The following is a 26,133-nucleotide window of genomic DNA, read 5'->3' on the forward strand; positions in this document are numbered from 1 at the left end:
TCTATCATCTATCTATCTATCTATCATCTATCTATCTATCTATCTATCTATCTATCTATCTATCATCTATCATCTATCATCTATCTATCATCTATCTATCTATCATCTCTCTATCACGTCTTCTTTATCTATTCATCTGTTGATGGACATCTTGGCTCTTTCCACAGTTTGGCTATTGTGGACATCACTGCTATAAACATTGGGCTGCAGGTGCTCCTTCGGATCACTACATTTGTATCTTGGGGGTAAATACCTAGTAGTGCAATCTCTGGGTCTTTATTTTTAACTTCTTGAGGAGCCTCCGTACTGTTTTCCAGAGTGGCTGTACCAGCTTGCATTCCCACTCACAATGTAAGAGGGCTCCCCTTTCTCTGCATCCTCACCAACATCTCTTGTTTCCTTAGTTGTTAATTTTAGCCATTCTGACTGGTGTCAGGTGGTATTGCATTTGATTTGTATTTCTCTGATGCCAAGGGATGTGGAGCATTTTTTCATGTCTGTTGTCCATTTGTATGCCCTTTTGGAGAAACACCTGTTCATGTTTTCTGCCCATTTCTTGAATGGATTACTTGTTTTTAGGGTGTTGAGTTTGATAAGTTATTTTTTTTTAAGATTTTATTTATTTATTCATGAGCGACAGAAAGTGGTATGTTCTTCATAGATCTTGGATACTAGCCCTTTATTTGATATCATTTGTAAATATCTTCTTGCATTCTGTAGGTTGCCTTTTAGTTTTGTTGACTGTTTACTTTGCAGACTGTTTCCTTCTGCAGTTTCCTGTGCAGAAGCTTTTTATCTTGATGAAGTCCCAATAGTTCATTTTTGCATTTGTTATCCTTTCCTTTGGAGACGTGTCTAGCAAGAAGTTACCACTGCTAAGGTCAAAGGGGTTGTTGCCTGTGTTCTCCTCTAGGATTTTGATGGACTCCTGTCTCACATTTAGGTCTTTCATCCATTTTGAGTTTATTTTTGTGTATGTTATAAGAAAATGGTCCAGTTTCATTCTTCTACATGTGGTTGTCCAATTTTCCCAGCACCATTTATTGAAGAGACTGTCCTTTTTCCATTGGATATTCTTTCCTGCTTTGTTGAAGATTAGTTGACCATAGAGTTGAGGGTCCATTTCCAGATTCTTTATTCTGTTGCATTGATCTATGTGTCTGTTCTTGTGCCAGTACCATAGTGTCTTGATGATTACAGCTTTGTAATAGAGCTTGAAGTCTGGAATTGTGATGTCACCAGCTATGCTTTTCTTTTTCAACATTCCTCTGGCTATTTGGGGTCTTTTCTGGTTCCATACAAATGTTAATATTATTTGTTCCAGCTCTGTGAAAAATGTTGATGGTATTTTGATAGGGATTGCATTGAATGTGTAGAATGCTCTGGGTAGCATAGACATTTTAACAATATTTATTCTTCTAATCCATGAGCATGGAATGTTTTTCCATTTATTTGTTTCTTTCTCAGTTCTTTCATAAATGTTCTGTAGTTTTTAGAGTACAGTTCCTTTACCTCTTTGGTAGGTTTATTCCTAGGTATCTTATGGTTTTTGGTGCTATTGTAAATGGGATCAATTCCTTAATTTCTCTTTCTTCTGTCTCATTGTTACTGTATAGAAATGCAACTGCAACTGATTTCCATGCATTGATTAGAGCGGAGATCAATGAAATAGAAACCAAAAGAACAGTAGAACAGATCAATGAAACTAGAAGCTGATTCTCTGAAAGAATTAGTAAGATCATTAAACTCCTAGCCAAACTTATCAAAAAGAAAAGAGAAAGGACCCAAATTAATAAAATCATGAATGAAAGAGGAGGGATCACAACCAACACCAAGGAAATACAAACAATTGTAAGAACATATTGTAAGCAACTATATGCCAACAAATTAGGTGATCTGGAAGAAATGGATGCATTCCTACAAAATTATTAACTACCAAGACTACCAAGACACATGATCTTTTTTTAGTGTAACAATTTTTTCACCCTCCAACCCACTCCAACCATAAGCATAGCATAATTTACTAATGTGTGCTATTGTTAAGAATATAAAATGCTATTGAAAAAGAAATCTCATGAGAAATATAATTTATCTTGCACTTCTACCTTAGGATTACAACCTATTTGATTAATCCACCATTACTTATTTAATTGGTAGTCTCCACAAATAACTCAGATGATCCTGGATATGGTTGAACAGATAGATGAGGTTTGCTGAGTTCTCTAGGTGGTCAGTGATGTTGGGAAGAAGCACTAGTGAGGAAATAAGGTTGACAAAAATAATTTTAAAAAGAACTTTAAAAAAATTATATCAGAGGGACTTCTAAGGGATGACCATAGTCTCTTGGTCAACTAATATGTTCTTAGTTGCTTGCAAAATGATAAAATTACTTCTTTTTTTCCAATTCTGATGGACAAATGACATTCATTTTTATGTATCCTTGTCCTTTAATCAGAGTAGTAGTTTTAGACTTTAATTGGCAGGTCTTACTCTGCACTGACAACCCTGAAGCAGTGGTCTAGTAAGAATTCTGGCTGCCTTGTTAGGCTGGGTAATTTGTCAGATGCAACTGGTCATGCACACCCAGACAGACAATTGGTACTTCAAAATTTTGGGGAAGAAAACTTTGTTAGTAGAGCATAATCAGTGTTGTCTTGGATTGACGCTTTTTGGTCATTTGCTGTTGTTTTGCCATGTAGATTTTTACTTTGTTTTCCTTAATTTTTTTTTAGTGTTAATTCTTTTCTAATTGCAAATTAAAGACAAGTAAGCTAAAAATTTAAAGTATTTAAAAAATTTTAAAGTATTTTGAGAACCGTTAGCTTAAATTTGTACATTTAATTCATACATATTTTACATTTATCACTAAGGCAAAGACAGTGATAGTTTTTCTCACTGTTTACATATCTCTCCACATTCCTTTTTTGAGGACTTTCTTATTCAGTTTTCTTTTATATTGTTTAGGAAATAGAGTGAAATAGGAAAGAAAAGTGTATATAATAATAAAGAAAAGAGAGACTTTTCTACAAAACTTTGCCAACTGTATTCTTGGTTAGGTCTTAAATTTTTGACAACTTGGAAAATAAATCTCTAATATTGAATACCAATTTAGGGCAATTGACATTATTCTAAATGCTCTTTCCTTTTAAATTTATCAATACAAAAAGAAGAAACCAATTGGTTTTGTTATTTATTTATTTTTATTTCTCTTTTTATGGAATTAGTTTATCCTAAATCATCTCCTTAAAGCTTTTTCCCTGCTCTAAAAGAGAAAGTTGTTATTGAAGAGCTTAATTTTTATTACTTAGAGCTGCATATTTTTATTAATAATTGTCACTTATGGTATAGTAAAATGGTATGCTTGCTTTCTCAAATGAGGATTTGATTTTGACTAGATGATTGTAAACTTTTTCACTCAAGTTCCCTCAATGGCAGACCATGGTGAAGCTCTTCTCTATTTCCTGCCTCCAGGACTCAGTGTGATCTTATGAAAGCATGACTTTCCTTTGAAGTTTTCAGTTTATCTTCAAAATACATGCAAACTTTGAGTTCTACTCAAATAATAAGCTTATTTTGAAATTAACATGAATTTCTAGGTACAGGAAGAATCACCACATTTATCTTGGAGTTTTTTATTCCTTGTGCATATTCATGTTGATATTCATAGGCAGTCATATTCCAGTTTGAAAGCTGGTGTGAGAGAGGGAGCCCAAAGATAATCGACCAGAGAACTTCTCTGTCTCCTCAGCTCTGATAATCTAAGTCAATGTTTGTCAGGTTGGGTTTTTTTTTTTTTTTTTTTTTTTTTGGTGTTGTATGCTTTCTTTATTGAGGCTACATGCTTAATCAATATGTGTAGAGGTTTAGGGTTATTTTGTAGAGCCTGGAACATGATTTTACTATGGTTAATGATTTTGATGGTTTACAGTCATTGCGTATTTGCTTTTGTAACATAATGGTAGATGATTAATTTATGCTAAGTCCTAAAAAGTGATATGAGATATGACTACTGTTCTTCAGAAGCTCACATTATTTGGAGAGATAGAAATATAAATAGATAATTTCCAAGTGATAAGAACTGTGTTCATAGGGAGAAATGCAAAGGGAACCTTGAGAGCATAGGGGAGTCTGGTATTGCCAAAATGGCATTTATGAATTAAACGCTGAAGAGTTTCTCCAGAATACTTAGAGTATTCATTTTTCATATCAGAAGCTATTCTTTATGTAGTATTACCTTCTTATTTGGAAGTACTTACTCTGTCTCCTGCCCTAGAACACGTTTCATGAGGTGTAATGCCTCGCATATAATAAGAATTCAATAAAATTTGTTGACAATGTCTTGAAGATATTTTTTCCACAAATTATATTTATTGAGCAACAACTACAGTTTTTCCATCTTTATTGAGGACCTATGTAACAAGACATGAATTAAAATCACTCCAAATTGCTCACTAGTCAGATCAGGCCTCTGGTCAGTATGAGAGTATTAATATCATTACAGACAACAGATACTCTTGACTTAAAGTTGCCTGGTGCCTCTGTTCTCTTTGGGAGTCCAGGTATCTAAGGGATCCATGAAGCCAAACCAGAGGATGAGTGTATCTTACTCACAATTGAAAGTGAGGAAGACAAGAGATGAATAACACAGTATATTTAGGAAGAGTTATTGAGAGGCAGAGCTGTGGGAGTAACACATCCAACAGGCCTGGACTGAGAAGGCCTCACAACTAGAAATGTTCTTTCTTAAGAAACGTTGATTCTCTTTTTGGAAGAAAAACCCTAACAGATAAGTCTGATTCTTATTTCTCATTTTATATGGGAAGGCATGAAGGTAAGTCTTGAATCATGTGTAGACATCTGGCAAACAGTCAAGGCAGGGCAAGTGTAGGAGTTAGCACCAATCAGCATGGTATACTCACAGATGACAAATGGTATAACGTGCCTGGGCTTTGGAAGATGCAGAAGTGATGTGGGGGCAGGAGTGACTTAGATTTAAAGTCAAAGCATAAAGTCTGACTGTTGTTCAAGTGGTATTGCTTGCTGAGTTTCTTAAGTGTTACTGGATGGATTTCTGCATAGTAAATGTTCACTATATTATTTCTCTATCAGGAAACTAAAGATTAAATTTTTACCTTTTAATCACCAGACTGCTGTCACTTTTAGAGAAAAGTTAGTGCTAGATTTAGTTATAAAACTTAAGGCCCTTAACCATAAACAGCACATAGGTGATTTTGCAATATTAATATTGCATCACTTTCTGATTAGAGATATAAAACACAATTTGGACACAATCCAAAAAAAAAATTAAAGAAGGACAGAGATAAATAATTACCTAAAATCTTGTCACCTTGCAATAATGACTCTTGATCACGTTTTTTTCTGATTATGAGCATTATACATATTTGTTGAAAAATTGTTTTCCTGGATAAATTCATTCTTTAAAACTCCTTGAATGTATTTCTTCTGTGAAATCTTTGATTACTGAAGGGGTCATTTATCTACCTTTCTATTATGGTATACCTATATCATGTATTCACATTGATTATGCATTTATCACTCAGTACTTGAGCAATTTTTTTCTTGTCTTTCCCACTAAATTGTTCTTTTCTAAAGCAAAGGCCTTAACATACTTGTGTTCCCTGCATGTAGACACAGTGCCTGGTACATGTTAGTCTCTCAATAATTGCTTCCAAATGAATGAATGGTCATCAGTTTACAAATGACAGTATGTTATATCATGGAGGTCAGGGAAATGGGCTTGCATAGTTTTCATATTCATTCATTTCATATTTTGCGTATTCATCCAAAAAATTTGTAATTATTAGATAACATTGAATCAAATGGAATTAATTTTTATTGCATTGGACAAACTTTAAAATCTTATAATGAAGATAAGCGTACACTTGTAGGACTATGGAAAATTGATATAGAAGGTAATTTCAAATGCTGAACTTGCTAAGTATAACAGATTTGGTATCAAGCCTTGTGTAATGAATTTGGAAGCTTTCCTTTGTCTTCTACTTTTTGAAATTTGAGAAGGAGGTTATGAACTCTTTTTGGTAGAATTTGGTAGAATTCACCTGTGAAGCCATCTGGCCCTGGACTTCTGTTTGTTGGGAGTTTTTGAATTACTGATTCAATTTCATTACTAGTAATTGGTCTGTTCAAATTTTCTATTTCTTCCTGATTTAGGTTTGGGAGGTTAGATGCTTCTAAGAATCTATCCATTTCTTCTAGGTTGTCCAGTTTGTGGGCATATAATTTTTTCACAAAGTTATCTTATAAATCTTTGTATTTCTGTGGTGTTGCTTGTTATTTCTCCTCCATTTCTGATTTTATTTACTTGAGTCCTTTCTCTCCCCTCCTCCCTTTGTTGAGTCTGGCTAAAGGTTTATCAATTTTATCTATCTTTTCCAAGAACCAGCTCCTGGTTTCATTGAACTGTTCTTTTGTTTATTTTAGTCTCTATTTTAGTTATTTCTTCTCTAATATTTATTATTTGCTTCTTTTCACTGGCTTTGGGCTTTGTTTTTATTTTTCTATCTTTTTTTAGGTATATATTAAGGTTTTATATTTGAGATTTGTTTCTTATTGCTCAAGGTAAGCCTGTATTGCTATAATCTTCCTTCTTAGAACAGCTTTTGCTCCATCCCAAAGATTTCATACTACGATGTTTTCATTTTCTTTTGTCTCCATGTATTTTTTGATTTCCTCTTTTATTTCTTGCTTGACCCATTCATGGTTTAGTAGTGTGTTACTTAGCCTGCATGTATTTGTGTTCTTTCCAGATTTTTTCTTGGATTGTTTTCTAGTTTCGTATTCTTGTAATTGGAAAAGATGCATGATACAATTATTTCCATCTTTTTGAATTTATTGAGACTTTGTATGGGGCCTAACATGTATTCTATTCTGGAGAGTTTCTCACTGTTTTTAAGAAGATAAAACCTTCATCCCTTTGAGTAAATAATTATCACTCCTTTATTTTGGTGTGGTAAAGCCTATAAAAATAAATTTTGGACCTTATTGAAACATAGAGTAACAGACTTGAAGAAGGCACAGTAATTATTTAGTGTACTTTGCTCTCTTTAAATGATGAGGAACATAAAACCCAAAAGTACTAGATGACTAACCTAAGGTCACTCTAATTTTTAGTGTTAGGACTTAGTCTAGGACAAAGATCATAAGTCTAGCTTATGGATTATGTGGTTAGGTGCCCCAGTTAAGTGGTGGCCAAATAGTAAGGTTGGATTCTCTGGGCCTAGATACCTGTCCTCTCTCTAGCTACACATATGACCATCTTTAGCTATCCTGCCCTGCCCTGTCCTTTCCTATCCTATCTAATCCTATCCCAATTTATCATTTCCTCTTGTCAATCTGCCCATCTCTCTGTCTATTTATATATTATCTATTTAAAAAACATTGATTGAGCTGCTATGAAGTGACTGGTGTTTTATGTACATTAACTCATTGAAAGTACAAAAGTCCTTTGATATTTTTATAGTTGGAAACATAAAATAATTAATAAGTAATATGTTGATATTCTCTTAAATAGCAAGTGATAGAGCCACTTGACTCTATCATGTTCTCCGTGACTCTTCCATCTTGCGGGTTACTCTTACATGAGGCAGCTCAACTAGCACCCTTCTCCTTCACTTCATTTAGGTCTTTGCTAAAATATCACTTCCAAAGTGAGGCCTTCTTTGATGACCCTGTTTGCAATTGAGTTATCCTTCCTCATCTGCTATCTTGCTTTAGTTATTCTCTTTAGCATCCATCACTTTATATAACTTAGTTATTCATTTGGCTTATTACCTGCTCCACCCTGCAGATGATAAACTCCATGAGAGCTTTGTTCTTTGTTATTCTTTGCACCTAGAATAATGTTGGTACATACAAGTATTCAGTAAATGTTTTGTTAAATAAATTGGATATGCCAAATTTACATAGTCTTTAGGTGAACCTGAGTTTCCACTGGGAGAGATGAGAGAGCAACACAAAGTTCACATTCTGTGAGCCACAGATAAATCTTGAGGTCTGGCAGTAAGTGAAGGGGAAAAGGATCAGAACAGAGCAGCTCAGGAATGAATGCATAGAAGGAAAGGGTCTGGGCTCATTGTAATTGGCATAGCTGATATTTTTGACTTCCTTTTGTTGGTTCTTAGAAGCATGATGTCTAGTTGGATAAAATTCTGTTAAAGGGCTGGAGCAATATGTTAGAATGGCAAAACCTAATTGCTGGTCAAGGTATTGGCTTTGGAACCTAAGCTTTACCCAGTGGCGGCACCAGGAGAGGCTGTTAGGATCCCATGGGACTGAAGTCTTCTTGGAGAAGACAATATAAATCTCATGGTTTTGTAGAATATTGTCTGTCCAGGGACAGAGTAGTTATTTAGTGTACTTTGCTCTCTTTAAATGATGAGGAACATAAAACCCAAAAGTACTAGGTAGGTGAAATACTCCTGTCCTTTCTGTGCTCCGTGGTTAGAGAAGCAGAAATGCAGAATGGGACATGAACAAACTAGAACTAATCTTACAGATTCTGGTGGCTGGTTTGCAGCTTATTGAGTTCAGGGCCCTGGGATGGATTAATTTTTTGATGTGGAAGCCAGTAGACTAGATGATGAGGGTTTGAGCTGTAAGGTTGCAAGTTGTGTAGCAGATTACACATTTGATATTCCAAAGACAAGTTCATTAAAGGCGTTATTCCAGTTGACAGACCAGCACTTGTGTAGAGCTGACAGATTTGATGCTCTAAAGGAAACACAGCACTCTGGAAATGAATTACACTTTGTATTAACTGAATGATGTATTAATCTTTTCCACCACTGAATCAGGAGGGAGAATGAGCAGTGAATGTTAACACAGCGTTATATGGATACCACTTGCAGTTCTTATTTCTTTGATATTCATAGACGTGGAATTGAGAAACTTTCTTGAAAGAAAGTTTAACTTGCTGCAATATTTATAATAGCTTTTTTTTTGGTGTGATCTATTCAGTTACAAGAACTTGAGAAGCTTGCAAATTCAAGATTATTCGTGTCAGTAGCTGTCCCAGCTTTCCAATTTTTAAGTGTCTCCAGAAAAAGTTATGCTTGGATCTGGCTTCTTTCTGGAGAATTTGGGAATAATACAGTTAGAGAGCAAACAGAGTTTCTGCAAGGGTGGGAGGTTGGAACTAACACTGGATTTCAGGTCACACAGACCTGGAACCTTACCAGCCGTGTGACATGGGGCAGGTTGTAGAACATCTCTGAGCCTCATTTCTATCACCTGGAAAATGAGAACCTGAGTTTCATTTTTGCAGAGATGCTATGCAGAGGAGAAATGAGGTATCATATGTAAAAATATTTAGCACTATGCACCCAGTAAGTTGATTTTATCTTATTTTTTCTCTGTTTTGAGAGAAAAGAGAGGGAAAGTCCCAAGACTAATTTTACTTGGTTTCTGAATCCTCTTTTCAAAAGGGATTTTTTTTGGTGAGATTATTTTTAAAAGGACGAGGGTGTTGTGAGGAAGAAACAAAGCTAATGGATTCTGTCTTTAGACCTTTATCCAGCTTATTTTCAGACTCTCAGAATAAAGCAATTTATTATTATTATTATTATTATTATTATTTATTATCACCACCAACTTTCCTGCAGATGGTGTTTTAAAATAGCTTTGTAACACTGGTGATTGATTGATTGATTGATTGATTGATTTCAAAGACAAAGATACACTGAGGATTTACTTTACAGTGTTTTATGTAGCATCTAAAGCAAATACAAGAAAAGTCAAGCTTATGAAGTTCTTATTACATACCATTACTATAATAGAAACTTACAGATGGTTATCCCATTTAATTTTATGTTATTTTATTTTACACTGCTGATCCCTTGGGAGTCTGATCTCCAGACATAAAGAAAAAATTCAGAACACAAATTTACAGCACTCTAGAGATATTGACTTGCTCATGTAGGATATTCTAACTCCTAATTATAACTTGTGACTCTAATTAGTAGATCCGTGGATAATAACATATTGAAAGACAGAGGACAAAGCTTCCAAATATCTCAAAATAAAAGGAAGCTAAGATTTATTGAGTGCCCATTACATGCCAGGGATACCACATGTTAGAACTAGTTATTGAACTTATGTAATAAATGTAACACTGATGTTTTAATTATGAACCCTGAAGCTGCATGTTCTTGTGCTCCCTTCACTCTCATCACTTCCCACCCTACACTTCCAATTTACTTCTTTGTATTACTTGAGTGCTGTTTGCCTTTTCTACCAGAGGTGAAACTCCTTTATGATGGAGCTCTTGTGTATCACACTTCCAATGCTTAGCCCAGGGCTTGGTGCTTAGTAGGAGCTTGCTAAATGGTAGTTAAGGAAATAAACAGAAAGGAAGCATCAGATGGAGGGGGCAGGAACCCTTCCCACTTTTCATCCAGGATGTTGGAGTAATGGGAGGAATGGTATCAATGGGTGCAGAGCAATATTAGCAGCTAAGTTTATTAAGCACAAGGTTACTGTATGCCAAGCACTATGCCAGACATTTTCATTTATCATATTTAACACCTATGATGACCCTATGTATTAAACACTCTTATTCCCAGTCCCCTGGTGAAGAAAGGAGGATCAGAGAGGCTTCATACATTTCCCCGAATTTCACAGCTTGTGAATGGCAGAGCTGGGTCTTCAAAGGCCTCTAATGTGTCTGGCTTCAAAGCCCATGTTCTTGGCCATTGTATTAGAGGATTTGTGATCTGCAGGGTGTACTTGGCACACTAGGTCCCTCAGAGGTCATTGGGGAAACTTGTTGATCCTATAGAGGTGAATTTATGAATTTGTTGAGTATGGGAGAGTACCATCTCAGTAGTCTCAGTAGTAGATGCAAAGAAGGAGGTCACAGAAAGGGGTTGGGAGGGTATTGTTTTGTTTTATTTTAAGGTTTTAATTGTGGTAAAGAACACATAACATTAAATTTAGAATTTCAACCATTTAAAAATGTACAGTTCAGTAATATTAAGTATATTCACACTGATGTGCAACAGATCTCCATAACTTTTTCATACTGCAAAATTGAAACTCTCTATCTGTGAAACAACTCCCTTGCTCCTGCCCTCCCACAAGGTCACTGGTAACCACTACTCTACTTTCAGCTTCTATGAATTTGACTACTTTAGATATGTCATATAAGTGGAATCATACCATATTTGTCTTTTATTTGTGACTTATTTCACCTGCAATAATGTTCTCAAGATTCATCAGTGTTGCTGCATGTGTCAGAGTTTCTTTCCTTTTTAAGGCTGAATAGTATTCTATCATACACACACACACACACACACACACACACACACACACACCACATCGTGTTTATCCATACGTCTGTAGATGGGCAGTTGGGTTGCTTCCACCTTTTGGCTATTTTGAAAAATGCTACTATGAAAATGTGTGTATATTTATCTCCTTAAGATCTTGCTTTTGGTTTTTTTTTAGTTATATATCCAAACTTGGGATTTCTGGATCATATGGTAGTTCTATTTTTTGTTTTTTGAGGACCTATCATACTGTTTTCCATAGTGGTTGCACCATTTTACATTCTCACCAATAATACACAAGAGTTCCACTTCCTCTACATCCTCACCAACACTTGCTATTTTGTTAGTTTTGATAGTAGTTTTCCTAAGAGGTACGAGGTGATATAGCTCATAGTAGTTTAGATTTGAATTTCTCTAATGATTAGTGATGGGGTTTAGAGGTTATTAGTTGCTGGAGTTAATCATGGAGTGATTTCAGAGCATAAATTAGTAAGTATGTTGTGGGCAGTGTTAGAATTTGTAAGCTAGGTGAGTTGCTGGGAGAACTGAGCTCTTATCTTTGGAATGGATGCGTCTGGGGATTTAGTGTCAAAACAGTTTGTGATCATTTTGGAGAACATTTGAATCTGAATGAGCCGGTGTTAAAATAATTTGAGTGTAGTAATTTCTTTTGCATATAATGTCTTGGTATATAAGCCGTGTTTGTCTTGCATATTGTGGTTTCTGTTTGATTCTTCTCTTTGCCAGGGTCACTTTCTCATGTTTTACATGATACTCTGTACAGTAATTGGCAGCCAGGTGCCTATTGTTAAGGGTTACTGTAATAGTTAATGAAGATAACAAACATAGTTTCGGACACAGTGCCTGGTAACCAGTAAGTGCTGATTAAATAGCAGTTAAGTTATGGTGATAGTAATAGTGTAGTTTTAGTCAATGTGTCAAGTACTACTTGTGGAGATGATGATGGCTGTAAGCATCTATTTTTTCTGAATTCTGAACTTCCAACTAATCCCACTACCACTGCCCTAGTATAGGAACTCATCACTAGTAGTCATTGGTTCCCTCCTTCCTCTGCCCTATCCAGTCACACCACCACTGATGAAATGACCAAAGACCCAAGTTTAAGCCAGTCACTCTCCTACTTACAATTCCCCAGTGGCTCTCCCTTGACCTCAGAAGAAGTCTAGGCTCCTTTATATTCTGCATTTATGCCAGCCTCTGCCCAGCTCTCTGGCTTCATCTCCTACAATCCCTGACACAGTCTTTATTCTTCAGAGCTCTTAAATGCTTTAGTATCTCATAAAACTCCTGCTATATTATTTCCCTTAAAATTTTGATTTGTACACACTTATATAAAAGCTTATATAAAAAATAAAAAGTATCCTATCATTCATACTTCTATTTTTAATTCCTTTTTTCTTTTCTCTTGCTTCCCTCTACCCTTTTCCATCTTACTTTCCCTCTGCCCCACTTGCATTTATTGCTGTAATAACATCACATTAACAACTTAGGAAGTATCCTTTTAAATTTTTTCCAGGCTCATACAATGTTACGTAAACACACATGTTTGTGTGCATGTGTGTGTGTATGTGTATTTGCATACATATTCCTGTTTATACATCTCACTGGATGTATCCAATCTCTGGTGTCAGTTCCTACCAAACTTAAGACCTCTTTAACACTACTGAGCCTTTATTTTAGGGGAGAAATTTGGCTAAAATGTTACTGTTTCCCCCAAGTCACCTCCTTTCCTTGACTCAGTTACTGAACCGAAGGGCCAGATATCTGCAAGAGCTTGATGTTTTTAATTTGAAAGTCCCATTGTCATTTCTGTCACCTTAGACAGAGTGTTAAGAAGAGGTCATTGGCAAATTACTGACTCTAGATGAACAATTTGCTCTTAATTAAAAAGCCTGATGAAACTCTCTTTGGGAAATGAACTCATTCAAATGGGAGATAATTTAAGCTCATCCACTCAGGACCTTTTTTTTATCTATTTTTCCTTCGTCCAGTACATAAAATTTTTATTTAGTCTTGTGATATAAGTTGAATTTGACAGGAGCATTTTTTTTTCATTCAAATCATAAAATTATTATGTTGCCTGAGTTAACATTGTGTTTTCCCCTCAGAAAAAAATAATGAGTACTGCTTTCCCTAGAGAGACAGTCTGGCAGTAATGGAGAATGGAGTAAAATTACTCCCTGCTAGGGTTTCAGAATGGGAAGGAAACAGGGGATGGTTAAATACACATGGGACTCTCCAGTCAGAAGGCCAGAGTTCAAGCCCAGTTCTGTCACTGAACAGCTGAGTGACCTTGGACAAAGATTTGAAACTGGGTTTCCTTGTCTTTAAAAAGAATAATAATCCCTGCTGTATATCACTGGCTATTCTAAGGATAAAATGAAATAACTGTAGTGAAAAGACTGAATGACAGCCGAGTGCATGTAAACATTGTCAATATTGATGCCTCCTGCTGCCCTGAGAAATAATTTCTTACTTAACAGTCTGCTGCATAGAGCCATCAACCAGTGACAGTGGTCTCTAGGCAGAATGCCATTAGAATGGAAAGGTAAGCTTTCCCTTTTTTACTCTACAGTCCTCAGTGTAAAAAGAGGAAGCTGAGGTCCAGAGAGGTGAAGTGCATTGACCAAAGCCACACAGCTGGTTAGTGGTAGAGCCAGGACTGGATACTCCACTTCCTGCCCAGTATTCTTTCCAAAACACCCTGCTTCTAACTTTATCAAATAAATAATAGTACTCTACCTTGACATGACCAGTTAGAAATGGAGAAGCAGGAAGAGGCTGGGAGTTTGTTTAACATGCCCCATTCCCGTTTATCCCTGGAGGTTCACATTTGCATATTGTTCGAGGTGGTGTAAAGGTGAATTTAAACTGATTTGAAATGAAATGCCAGATTCTCAGGCACAGAGTCAAGCTACCCTCACACCTGTCTGTGTTGGTGATTAAGTGAACAGTAACAACAAGCCAAAATCACATAGCTTACTGGAACAGTGTTTCCCAAATAGTATTCTAGGGATGACTTGTTCCAGGGAAGCTGCCCAAATGAAATAGATACCTGCTGCATTGATACACTCCCAGTTGGTGATTCATAGTGAACATCAGCTGTCCAAGCTCCTAAGCAATGTCACAACAAGGAAAAATTATTTAATTTTGTTTAAAGGTTAAACTGACAAATTTGTGTGAAAAGAATGTTTTTCCCCCTTAAACATTTAAAATTGTCCCCTGACTTGTTTCTTTTCTGCCTAAGAAGAAAAAAGAAATCTGTAGATGCCAGTGTCAGTCTCCAGGAAGGGGCGCTGCACATTGCTGCCCCTGCTACCCTCTCCCACCTTGTGCAGCCCTGGGAAGAGCAGACGTGGGCTGCTAAGATTTGCTGGGCCTTATGAGTTCTCTGTCGGGATGATGGGAAGAGTTCAGTGCCAGGGTAAATTTACTGGCCATTAACCAGATGCAAAGGCACACATCTTGCAGATGTCAGAGTGAGCAGATGACAACAGCAAAACCCAGATTAGGTTATCTGCATCTCAGTGCACGTCCATATAGACAGAATATGTCCAGGCCCAGATACTGTTTGCCCCCAGAGCTTTGATTTTTAACGGTCCTCACCCATTCTTCCTACAGCTTAGGAATTGCTATTTAAATCTTGAATTCAGGAGTGCCTGGGTGGCTCAGTTGGTTTTGTGTCTGCCTTCTGCTCAGGTCATGATCCTGGGGTCCTGGAATCAAGCTCCACATCGGGCTCCCTGCTCAGCTGGGAACCTGCTTCTCTCTCTCCCCGTGCCCCTCCCTCAACTGCTACCCTCGTGCACATGCTCTCTCTTTATCATAAATTAAAAAAAAATCATGAATTCATGGGAGGGGCAGAAAACAAGAACTAGATTAAGAGTCATTCTTCACCTTTCTCAAGTGGGGACTTGAGGTAGAAATCAAGTTCAGAAATGGAAAAGTAAAGTTTAATTTTCTTTCATTCCTGAGTGTGTGGACTGGGAAAAGATTATATCTACTATAAATTTCACATTGGGATCTTTTGTTACCATTACACCCACTTCCATGGTTCTAGAATATTGGCTCACTTAAATAATTAATACATTAAAATATTTTTGAATATCTGTTTTGATCATTATTCTATTTATGTAAAAAAGGATAAGGTATGATCCTTATTTTCAAGTTGTTCTTAGACCAGTAACACATATTGTAACAAATGTTCAATTGGGAATAGAAGTTGACTGTATTGATCAGTGAGGAAATTCAGAGAGGGAACTATTTTTGTAGTAGTAAAGAAGGACATTGAATTTATCTAGTAGAAATAAAATAAACTAAGTAAGTAAGCTAAAAAAATGAAAAAGTTGACAAGACCTGTAGAAAGACAGATAAAACCAAAATTGACAGGATGTCTTACATTTTTTAAGCTGCATGAATAAAGGGAAGAAAATTACAGAGTTTCACCAACTAGAGTTAAGAATTCCATAATCCCCAAACTGCTATACAGTATTCCTGATTGCCCTTGCCCCGAGCCCTCCAACTTATAGTAATAATATTATAATGAAACGAAAGAGGAGCGAATGAAGAATACAAGAGAGTGAAATAATATATACTCAAGGCAGTTCTCCTTCGAGAAAAGTGTGAGGCAGATTTAGAAGAGACTTGTTATCAACTATTGACAAGGAGAAATCTGAATTGTATAATAAAAGGGTACATTCTGTTTGATGACTGGAGGGCTTCTGTGAGTAGTGCCTCATTGTTATTTCTCCTTCTGGTTGGTATCGGAGAGTCAGTAAGTTAAGTAAGATATATATTTATGTGCTTTGCCTTTTCTCCCCATTAAGGTTGGTACCTGGAATGGACTTGGAAATACAGTACAAAAGCACTAAACAATTCTGGAAAGTTAATCCTGTATAATTTTTTGAGAAATCATTGATTTTAGTAGCCTGTTATTTATATTGATCCCTTTCTCCCTTACTTTGGCCCTAGAAGGCTGAAATCATCTGGTTAGGGTTATATAATTAGAACCTAGAATAAATGATTTGGTGTTTGAGTAGGGTATGAGTTGATCACTGAGGGGACCCTGTTATACCAGCTCAAATAATCTGAGCTGACCCAGATGCAATTGAATCAAATGCAGATGCTTTAGGCATGAACCCATGTGGACTTCTCACAGGAATACTCTCTTTCTGGCCATATATATTTTATTTAATACAGATTTGGTTTTGGAAATGCATGTGGCTTTTCATGTCCATAAAGAAACCTGCAAGGAGCTAATTCAGTTAATATATTTGAAATTATTTTTGAGGGAGTGGAGAGATCTCCGTTATATGGGTAGAGGTAGGGATAGGTGGTGGCAGGGTAGTACAATCTGTCAGCAAGGTTTGGATAAGATGTATAACTAAAATGAATAAAAAATTACTGTAAATCAAGAAGGCCTAAGAGCCACCTAACTGGTTTTAAGAGGATCTTGTGCCACATCAAAGAGAAAACCTAGGAAGTTCAATTGAGAAAGGAAAATCCCCTTTAGGGGAGAGTGACTACAAGTTATATGGAAGGTCCGATGGCCAGGAAGTATATATCCTTTTCCAAAGGGTCTTCAACCCAGGATAAAAGTCATCAACCCAGGATAAAAAATCAACTGGGGCAGTGCCCCAGACAATGTCCTTGAGAGCAGGAAAATAATTAACAAACCATAAAGTTGATGCTCTGGCAGATTCCTTGAGCTCTGCTTCCCATCCTCAGGACTACAAGGTCCTCATGGAGGAGGGCAGAGTTGAGGAAGAGGTTAGAAGCTCAAGGGCAGACAGCACCACAGTCTCACAAACTCTAAAATGACTCCAAAGAGGGGCACCTGGCTGGCTCAGTCGGTAGAGCATGTCACTCTTGATCTCGGGGTTGTGAGTTTGAGTCCCATGTTGGGCATGGAGATTACTTAAACAAATGAATAAAATGACTCAAAAGATTATTTTTTACATTTCAAAATTTAAGTTTAGAGAGAAACTCTGATAATTACTATTCCAGATGTATTGACTTCTTGCCTACCAGTTCCTAATTTCTACTAACACTAATTCAGCAAATTTGTCATTCACAATAAAAATGTGTGCCTGAGGGGGCACCTGCGTGGCTCAGGTTGTGTTCCATACATTTTATAAAGTTCAATGAGATGATGTTTAAGATCAGTGAAAATGCAATGTCTCCACTTAAGTCAGTGATGAAACCACTAAGTAATAATATTTAATCCAAGTAGTTTCCACTGTTTGTACAGATGAGAACTGAAAATCTTCTTGCTGCCTGTAAGGAGAGGTACTTCAAATGGACACATTTCATAACAAAATATTAACAGTTAAAAGTCTTAAAAGCAGCTTTTTAAAAAAGCATCTTTTGGGAAATAATCAATGTTGTCAGTCTTTCTTAACTTCCCACCACCTCTAAAGTGTTGGCAGTTTTCAAATTCCCCTTGTCGTTCACACTCCACTAAGAAAATTATTTTGCAACATTGTGGATATAGATATTGTGGTTCTCAATGCCTCTAAAATACTGGGAATCAGTGTTAAAAAGGACTGTACTAAGGGAGTGGACAATGATATTGTTTGTAATGTAATACAATGCATAATAAAATATATTAGACTAATACATTTCATATAAAAAAGATCTAGAGGAGAAATTTAGATTAAATCTCAAAATGCAGTGTTTATTATTATTCTTTACTAAGTGCATGGCAACAATATTTCAGGTGCTAGATGATCTATGTGTTTAGGTCACCTGGTATTTGTCTGGAACAGGGTAATATTAGAGTTGGAATTTTCTGTTTTCAGATATTTGGGTCTGTGCTCAGGCAAAGTTGTATCTATACACTCTGGAGATAGGCTGGGAACCAAGAGGGAAGAAATAAAAGAAAGGGAAGAATTTTTAACCACATAATTTTATTTGATTATCTCTATAGTTGTATTGTTCAGGATAATATATACTAATCATAAGTAGCTAATTAAATTGGAATTAATTAAAATTATGTAAAATAAAAATTTATTTACTCATTTCTTTTACACTAGTCACATATCACATGCTCAATAGCCACATGTAGTTAATGGCTACTGTCTTGCATGACAGTCTTCTATAAGATAGACCCTTTCCACCATCCAAGAAAGTTTTTAACTTTATCTAAAATATCTACTTTATTAAAGTATAATTTAATGTATACAACTTGATGAATTTGGAAATATGTGTGTACCCATGAAACCATCACCACAGCTTTATAGGAACGAACACCTATATTAGTGGATAAAACTGGAGGCTTCTAAAAGGATAAAATGGATTTTACATACTCTTACTTTGGAATAAATTAAAAACAGTGATCAGTTTGAAACAACAAGAACTTATGAACTTCCTCCCTTTTTAAAGAAATCTCTCCTTTGTCACTAAGGTTAGAGCATGCTCTCCTATGTTATTCAAGCTACCTTCCAGAAATGGTAGAATGGTGGAGCAATGTCATGAGAATCTGGCCCATGACATTTGGCTATTAGTATCATTTTTCTACCAAAAATAAAAATAAAAAAGAACTATATCTCATGAGTTAATTTCACCTCCTGGAGCAGAAAATTTTAAGATGAGTCTGAGTCATCTTGATTTTGGAAACAGTCTGAAAAGAGGACTTATAGTGGCCAAATAATAATTTGAGAGTAAGAAACACTGATGATAGTAGAGTTAAATTTCATCTTTTGAATGATCCATGAATTCATGATAACACAAATATAGGAAAGGTAACTCAAGGTGGGCTAAAGGTGAGTTTTTCAATATTGTGCATAAAATGCTATGTATGGAGCAACCTTAATTCTGTGAGCAAATAAGCTGGAGTTTAGACCAATAATTAGGTTACCCATTACAAATGATGGACAATTGAGAAATGAGAGGAGGTCTAATCAGAACGTGTGGTTATGGAAAGTAATGAGGTTGGATTTTTGTTAAAGGAAGGTGAAAAATTTTGAAATACATATATAAACCAGAAGAATCTTAAACATGTGGCATTGATCAAAGGATGGATTCAGTAAGAAAACCTTGACCAGTTGTCAGTGTTAGTTAGAAATAAAATAAATTGTTCGTAAATTTGGTAAAAAAAAAAAAAGAATGTAGGTTTTAGTAAAACTTTGTAGGGAAAGAGACCAAACAAGGATGCATACTGTTAGAACAGTAGACTTTACAAATGAAGGGATCATGAACATACTTAGCTGGACCAAATAGCATAATCCTGGATTAAGTGAATTTTTCTCTAAATCCAAAAATGTACATGTTTTCCTCAAGGAGAAGGTGGAAAACTTCTTCTTAGACTTCTCTCTCTGCCTCCTTCTGTTGGCCAGTAGTATTCAGACAATCCTTAGTGTAAAGTGGAGGAGAACCAGGAGCCAATGTGTGTAGGATACACTGGGGGCACAAACCAGGGAATATTGAACTCCAGTTCAGAGAAGCCTCATGGGGTTGGTTGACATTGATGTTTCATGTCTGGGACCTAAAGAATAAGTAGGCATCCTCTATTAATGAGGGGTTGAGGGAGAAAAGAGAAAAATTTCAAGGAGGAAGCGTAGTATTTGCAAAGACAAGGAATCAAAAAATGCAGGGTGCATTTGAAGAATTGCAACTATTCAGAAGCCTAGGGAATAGGACACCAAGCACAGTGAGATGAAGTATGTTTCAGATCCTGGAAGGCTTTGAATATTGGTATAAAACAGCTGGTACTTACAAGACAAACATTCTACTGAGGAAAAGTGAACAGATTTAACTAGCTTTTAATATTTGCACATGCAATCCATATTTTAACCTCAAGCCATAAAATCCCAAATTCATTTTCTGTACCTTTCATTGCAAAAAGATAAAAGAACAATATTCATCTCAAAAACCTGGAGGGTACACAGGAGGTACATTTAAATTTTAAAGAAATCAGTATGAGCTCTTCTTTTGAGGTACACAATTCAAATTAAGCTCCAGCTAAAACAAATGAAATCAATTATATATCACAGGCTAACTTTACAGAACATCCTCCCCTGTCTTTAGGTAATGTAGGACCCATCAGGGCCCGAGACTCAGCACTTCAGTGCTGGCCGAGAATATTCCTCCTGTTCTGAGAAATCTGCATGATCAAGACAGAGTTCTTGATCTCTTAAGGCAATCACCATTGCTTTGCTTTGCTTGTTGGACTTTGTTTCATTGTGTTAGAACTATGTTTCAAAATCAGAGGTATATTAGTTTCCTGTTTCCACTGTAACCAGTACTTAGTGGTAAAACAAGACAAGTGTATTCTCTTAGTTCTGGAGGTCAGAAATCTGAAATCAGTTTCAGGGTACTAAAAGTCAAGCTGAAGGCAGGACTGGAGGCTCTGAAGGGGAGAATGTGTTTTGTTGCTTTCTTTTTCTTTTTTCTTTCTTTTTTTTTTAGCTTTTAGTCTTTATTTGACTTGGGCTTCTTTTCAAAGCACATTACTCTAATCTCTGCTTCTATCATCACATCACCATCTCCTCTTGTGTAGTCAAATCTCCCCCATTTCCTTCATATAAGAATATTTCAGATTACATTTAGGGTCTAACTGGACAATCCAGATTAATCTTCTTATCTCAAGATCCTTAATTTAATCACACCTACACATTACTATTGCCATATAACCAACAAATTCAAAGATTCCAGGGATTAGGACCCGGATAGATTTGGGAGTATTATTTAGGTATTATTATAGGAAGGGACTCAAAATAGTGAAGCTCTTATATTAGAAATTTGCTTAAATGGCTACCAACATGTTGGGAAAAACTATAGCTAGCCAAACGAGCTTTTTTTTTTTTTTTTGTCTTGTTTGTTTGTATCCTGTTCTGATTTTATGACCTCAGGAACTCAACCTAATCACCCCCCCCCCAATTTTTTAAAAAACTGTCTTCTTTTAACTGCAGTTCAGTAACCTGTTTGTTCATCTATGGAAAAAAAAGCAGAAGATTTGAAGGTCCTCTGATTTTCATTTATATAGGAAAAAATAATGAATATTGAACATAACTATGCTATTTCTTTAATGTTCATGGAAACCTAATGGAATAGGAGTTATTATCATCAACTTGCAAATAAGGAAACCAAGGCTCAGAAAAGTTACATACCCAAGGTCACCTGGTAAGGGACAGGTCTGTCAAACTTGGAAGTGCGTTATCTTTTCACTGTACTGTGCTAAGTACTACAGGGAAATGGCAGTATAGAATGCCACATTATAGGGAAATTTATGAAGTTGTAGAGATATTGCCATGCTCTTAGGGTTACTATGTCTGGCTGATAGTTTTTCAGTCTCTCCTCCAGAGTCCTCATAGGCAGCGAATGTCCTACTGTTACCTTCTTTTTTCCCAATAGTAATACCATGACCTCATTTCATAAGGAAGGAAACAGAGGTACAGAGATGTTCAGTAACTAGCCCAGGGTCACAGAGAGAGTGCTGGAACATGCATCCAGTTGTTTTAATAAATGACAACTAAGGATCCAGGATTTAAAAAAAAATAACTTTTCTAATTCTTAAGCAGAAATTGTAGACAAGAGCAGCTGCCACCGTTAGGTGTCAAGGTATGGGCTTTTTCTACCATTGTGGTCTATTAATAAAGATGGAAAAGAACCAATATCATATTTTAATGAGGAAATTTCAACTTGATACTCCTGAGCTATGGGGAAATCTGGAATCTAGAGAAAATTTCTCTGAAGGGAATTTGACTTTATCCATAAAATAAGAATCAAGGGAAAAAGGAAGGTATATGAAGGTTGATTTAATATTGAATATCCTTCATACCCACATTGGGTGGGCCTCTATGATGTGCAGCAAAACTCTGCATATGATACTTTATGGGTGTTAGATCTAATTATCTCAGCAACCTAAAAAGTACTCTTAGCTTAATTATTTAAAAAAAGCTTATGTTTTTTGAATAGTTTTAGGTTCACGGCAAAATTGAGAAGGTACAAAGATTTTCTCCATACCTGTACAGTCTCCCCTGCTGTCAACATCCTGCACTACAGAGAAACAGTTGTTAAAATAAGTGAACCTAGGGGCACCTGTGTGGCTCAGTCGTTAAGCGTCTGCCTTAGGCTCAGGTCCTGATCCTAGGGTTCTGGGATTGAGCCCCTCATTGGGCTCCCTGCTCAGCAGGAAGCCTGCTTTTCCCTCTCCCACTCCCTCTGCTTGTGCTCCCTCTCTCACTGTCTCTCTCTGTCAAATAAATAAACAAAATCTTTAAGAAAAATCAGTGAACCTACACTGACAAATCATTATCACTCAAAGTCCATAGTTGACATTAGGAGTCACTTGGTGTATATTCTATAGGCTTTGACAAATGAATGATGTGTATCCACCATTATAATATCATACAGATTAGTTTCACCACCCTAAGAATCCTCTGTTCAACTGTCAATACTCCCTACTCCCAGGCCCTGTGTCCGTATTTTTACTTGTTCCAGAATGTCACCTAGTTGGAATCATACAGTATGTAGCTTTTTCAGACTGGCTTCTTTCACTTAGTAGTATGTATGCATTTAAGTTTCCTCCATGTCTTTTCATGGTTTGATAGTTCATTTCATTTTATCACTGAATAACATTCCATTGTCTGGATATACCACAGTTTGGGGGAGGGGTAGAGGGAGAAACAGACTTCCCGCTGAGCAGGGAGCCCCATGTGGGACTCGATCCCAGGACCTGGGATCATGACCTGAGCTGAAGGCAGATGCCTTGAGCCACCCAGGCGCCCTACTGAAGGATACCTTTGTTGTTTCCATGTTTTGGCAATTATATATAAAACAGCTATAAACATCCATGTGTAGGTGTTTGTGTTGATGTAACTTTTCAACTAATTTGGGTAAATAACAAAGGTTACAATTGCTGTATCATATAGTAAAAGTATGTATAGCTTTGTAAGAAATCGCTGAACTGTCTTCCAAAGTGGCTATACCATTTTACATTCCCACCGGCAATGAATGACAGTTTGGTGTTGCCAGTGTTTTGGATTTTAGCCATCTCAACGGATTTATAGGGGTCTCTTACTGTTATTTTAATTTGCAATTTCCTAATGATATATGCTGTTGAACATCTTTTATATAAAAGCTTCACGTCTATATACCTTCTTTGTGAGGTGTCAGGTCTTTTGCCTATTTAAATCTGGTTGTTCATTTTCATAATGTTGAATTTTGAAAGTTCTTTGTATATTTTAGGTAACAGGTGTGTCTTTTGCAAATGGTTTCTCCCAGTCTGTGGTACATCTTCTCATTCTCTTAACATTGTCTTGTTTGGAGCAGGGGTTTTTAATTTTAATCAAGTCCAGTTTATCAGTTCTTTCTTATATGGATTATGCCTTTGGTGTTGTATCTAAAAAGTCATTGCTTTGTCCAAAGTCATCCAGATTTTCTTCTATGATATCTCTTGGTAATTTTAAATCTTGTATTTTATATTTAGGTCCATTTTAAGTTAATTTTTGTGAAAAGGGTAAGGCCCATGTCTGGAGTCTGACTTTGTTATTTGCATGTGGATTTCCAGTTGTTCCAGTACCAATTGTTGAAAAGACTATCTTTGCTCCATTGTATTGAGTTTGCTGCTTTGTTAAAGATCAGTTTACTATATTTATGTGAGTCACAAGTCTCTTTTTGTGGATTCCCTATTCTGATCTGTTGTGGGGTTTTCTTTGTTTTGTCTTGGTTTTTACCATCACTATATTGTTTTGATTACTATAGTTATCTAGTAAGTCTTAAAGTTGGAAAGTGTCAATCCTCCAACTTTGTTCTCCTTCAATATTGTGTTGACTATTCTGGGTCTTTTGTTTTTCCATATAAACTTCAGAATAAGTTTGTTGATGTCCAAAAAAAATGACTTGCTGAGATTTGATTTGGATTGTATTGAATCTATAGATCAAAATAGAAAGAACTCACATCTTTACAGTATTGAATCTCCCTGCCCATGAACATGGAATATCTATCCAAATATTTAGTTCTTTAATTTCTTTCACCAGAACTTTTTAGTTTTTCTCATATAGATTTTGTACATGGTTGTTAGATTCGTGCCTAAGTATTTTATTTTGGGGGTGGTAATGTAAACAGTATTGCACTTAAATTTCAATTTCCACTTGTTCATTGATGGTTTATTGGGAAGTGATTGATTTTCATATATTAACTTTAGATCCTGAAATGTGGTAATTGCTTATTAGTTCCAGTAGGGTTTTTGCTGATTCTCTCAGGTTTTCCATATAGATGATCACATCATTTGTGAAGAAAGATGGTTTTATTTCTTCCTTCCCAATATGTGTACCTTAATTTTCCTGTCATGTCTTATTACATTAACTAGGACTTCCAGTAAGATGTTGAAAAGCTGTGGTGAAAGGAGATATCCTTCCCTTGTTCCTGATCTTAGTGGGAATGCACCAAGTTTCTCGCATTAAGTATGATATTAGGTGTAGGTTTTTTATAGATATTCTTTATCAAGTCAAGGATGTTATTGAGTTTTATCAGGGATGGTTATTGTATTTTGTCAAATGCTTTTCTGCATCTATTGATATGATCATTTGATTTGTCTGTAACTTGTTGATGTGATGAATTATGTTAATTGATTTTTAAATGTTGAGCCAGGCTTGCATGCCTCAGATAAATTCTACCTGGTCATGTTGTATAAGTCTTCTTATAAGTTGTTCGATTTTATTTGCTAATACTTTGTTGAGGATTTTCCCATCTATTCTCATGAGAGATACTGGTCTGTAGGTTTCTTTGTTTGTGAGATCTTCATCTGGGTTTGCTACTAGGGTAATGCTGCCTTCATAGAATGGGTGAGAAAGTACTCCTTTTGCTTTTATCTTCTGAGAGAGATAGTAGAGAATTGATGTAGTTTCTTCCTTAAATACTTGGTAGAATTTGCCAGTGAATCCATCTGGTGCTTTCTATTTTGGAAGGTTGTTAATTATTGGTATAATTTTTTAAATAGATATAGGCCCATTCAGATTATCTATTCTTCTTATGCGAGTTTGGCAGATTGTATCTTTTAAGGAATTTGTCCATTTTATCTAGGTCATCAAGTTTGTGGGCAGAGTTGTTTACATTATTCACTGATTATTCTTTTAACATCAGTGGGCTGTCTAGTGATGTTACTTCTTTAATTTCTAGCATCAGTAATTTGTACTTTCTCCTTTCTTCTTAGCCTGGCTAGAAGCTTATCAGTTTTACTAACCTGTTAGCAAATAGAAAACCTGATCAGCAAGTCCAAAAGCTGATTTTTTTTCTATTGATTTCTTGCTTTCAAATTCATTGATTTCTGGTTTAATGTATATTATTTCCTTTCTTCTTATTTGGGATTGAATTTTCTCTTCTTTTTCTAGTTTCCTAAGGTGGAAACTTAAATGGTTAATTTTAGATATTCTTTTCTAATAAATTCCTTCAATACTTTGTTTCCCTCTAGGCACTGCTTTTACTGGATCACACCAATTTGATAAGTTGTATTCTCATTTTCATTTAGTTAAGAGATTTCTTCTTATGTGCTATTTAGAAGTGTGTTATTTAATCTCCAAGAATTTTGGGATTTTTCCAGTTACTTTTCTGTTACTGATTTCTACTGTGGTCTAAAAGTATATATTATTTGATTCCTATTTTAAATTTGTTAAGGTGCTTTTGTGTGTGTGCTTGTGTGTCTCAGTATGTCATCCATCTTTGTGAATGTTCCATGTATGCTTGAGAAGAATGTGTATTTTGGTGTTGTTACTTAAAGTAGTTTATAGGTATCAATTACATCTAGTTGATTGAAGGTATCCTTGAATTCACCTATGTCCCTGTTGATTTACTGACTGCTAGGTCT

Source organism: Ursus maritimus, unplaced genomic scaffold (assembly GCF_017311325.1).
Source record: "Ursus maritimus isolate PB19 unplaced genomic scaffold, ASM1731132v1 scaffold_16, whole genome shotgun sequence".
Lineage (NCBI taxonomy): Eukaryota > Metazoa > Chordata > Mammalia > Carnivora > Ursidae > Ursus > Ursus maritimus.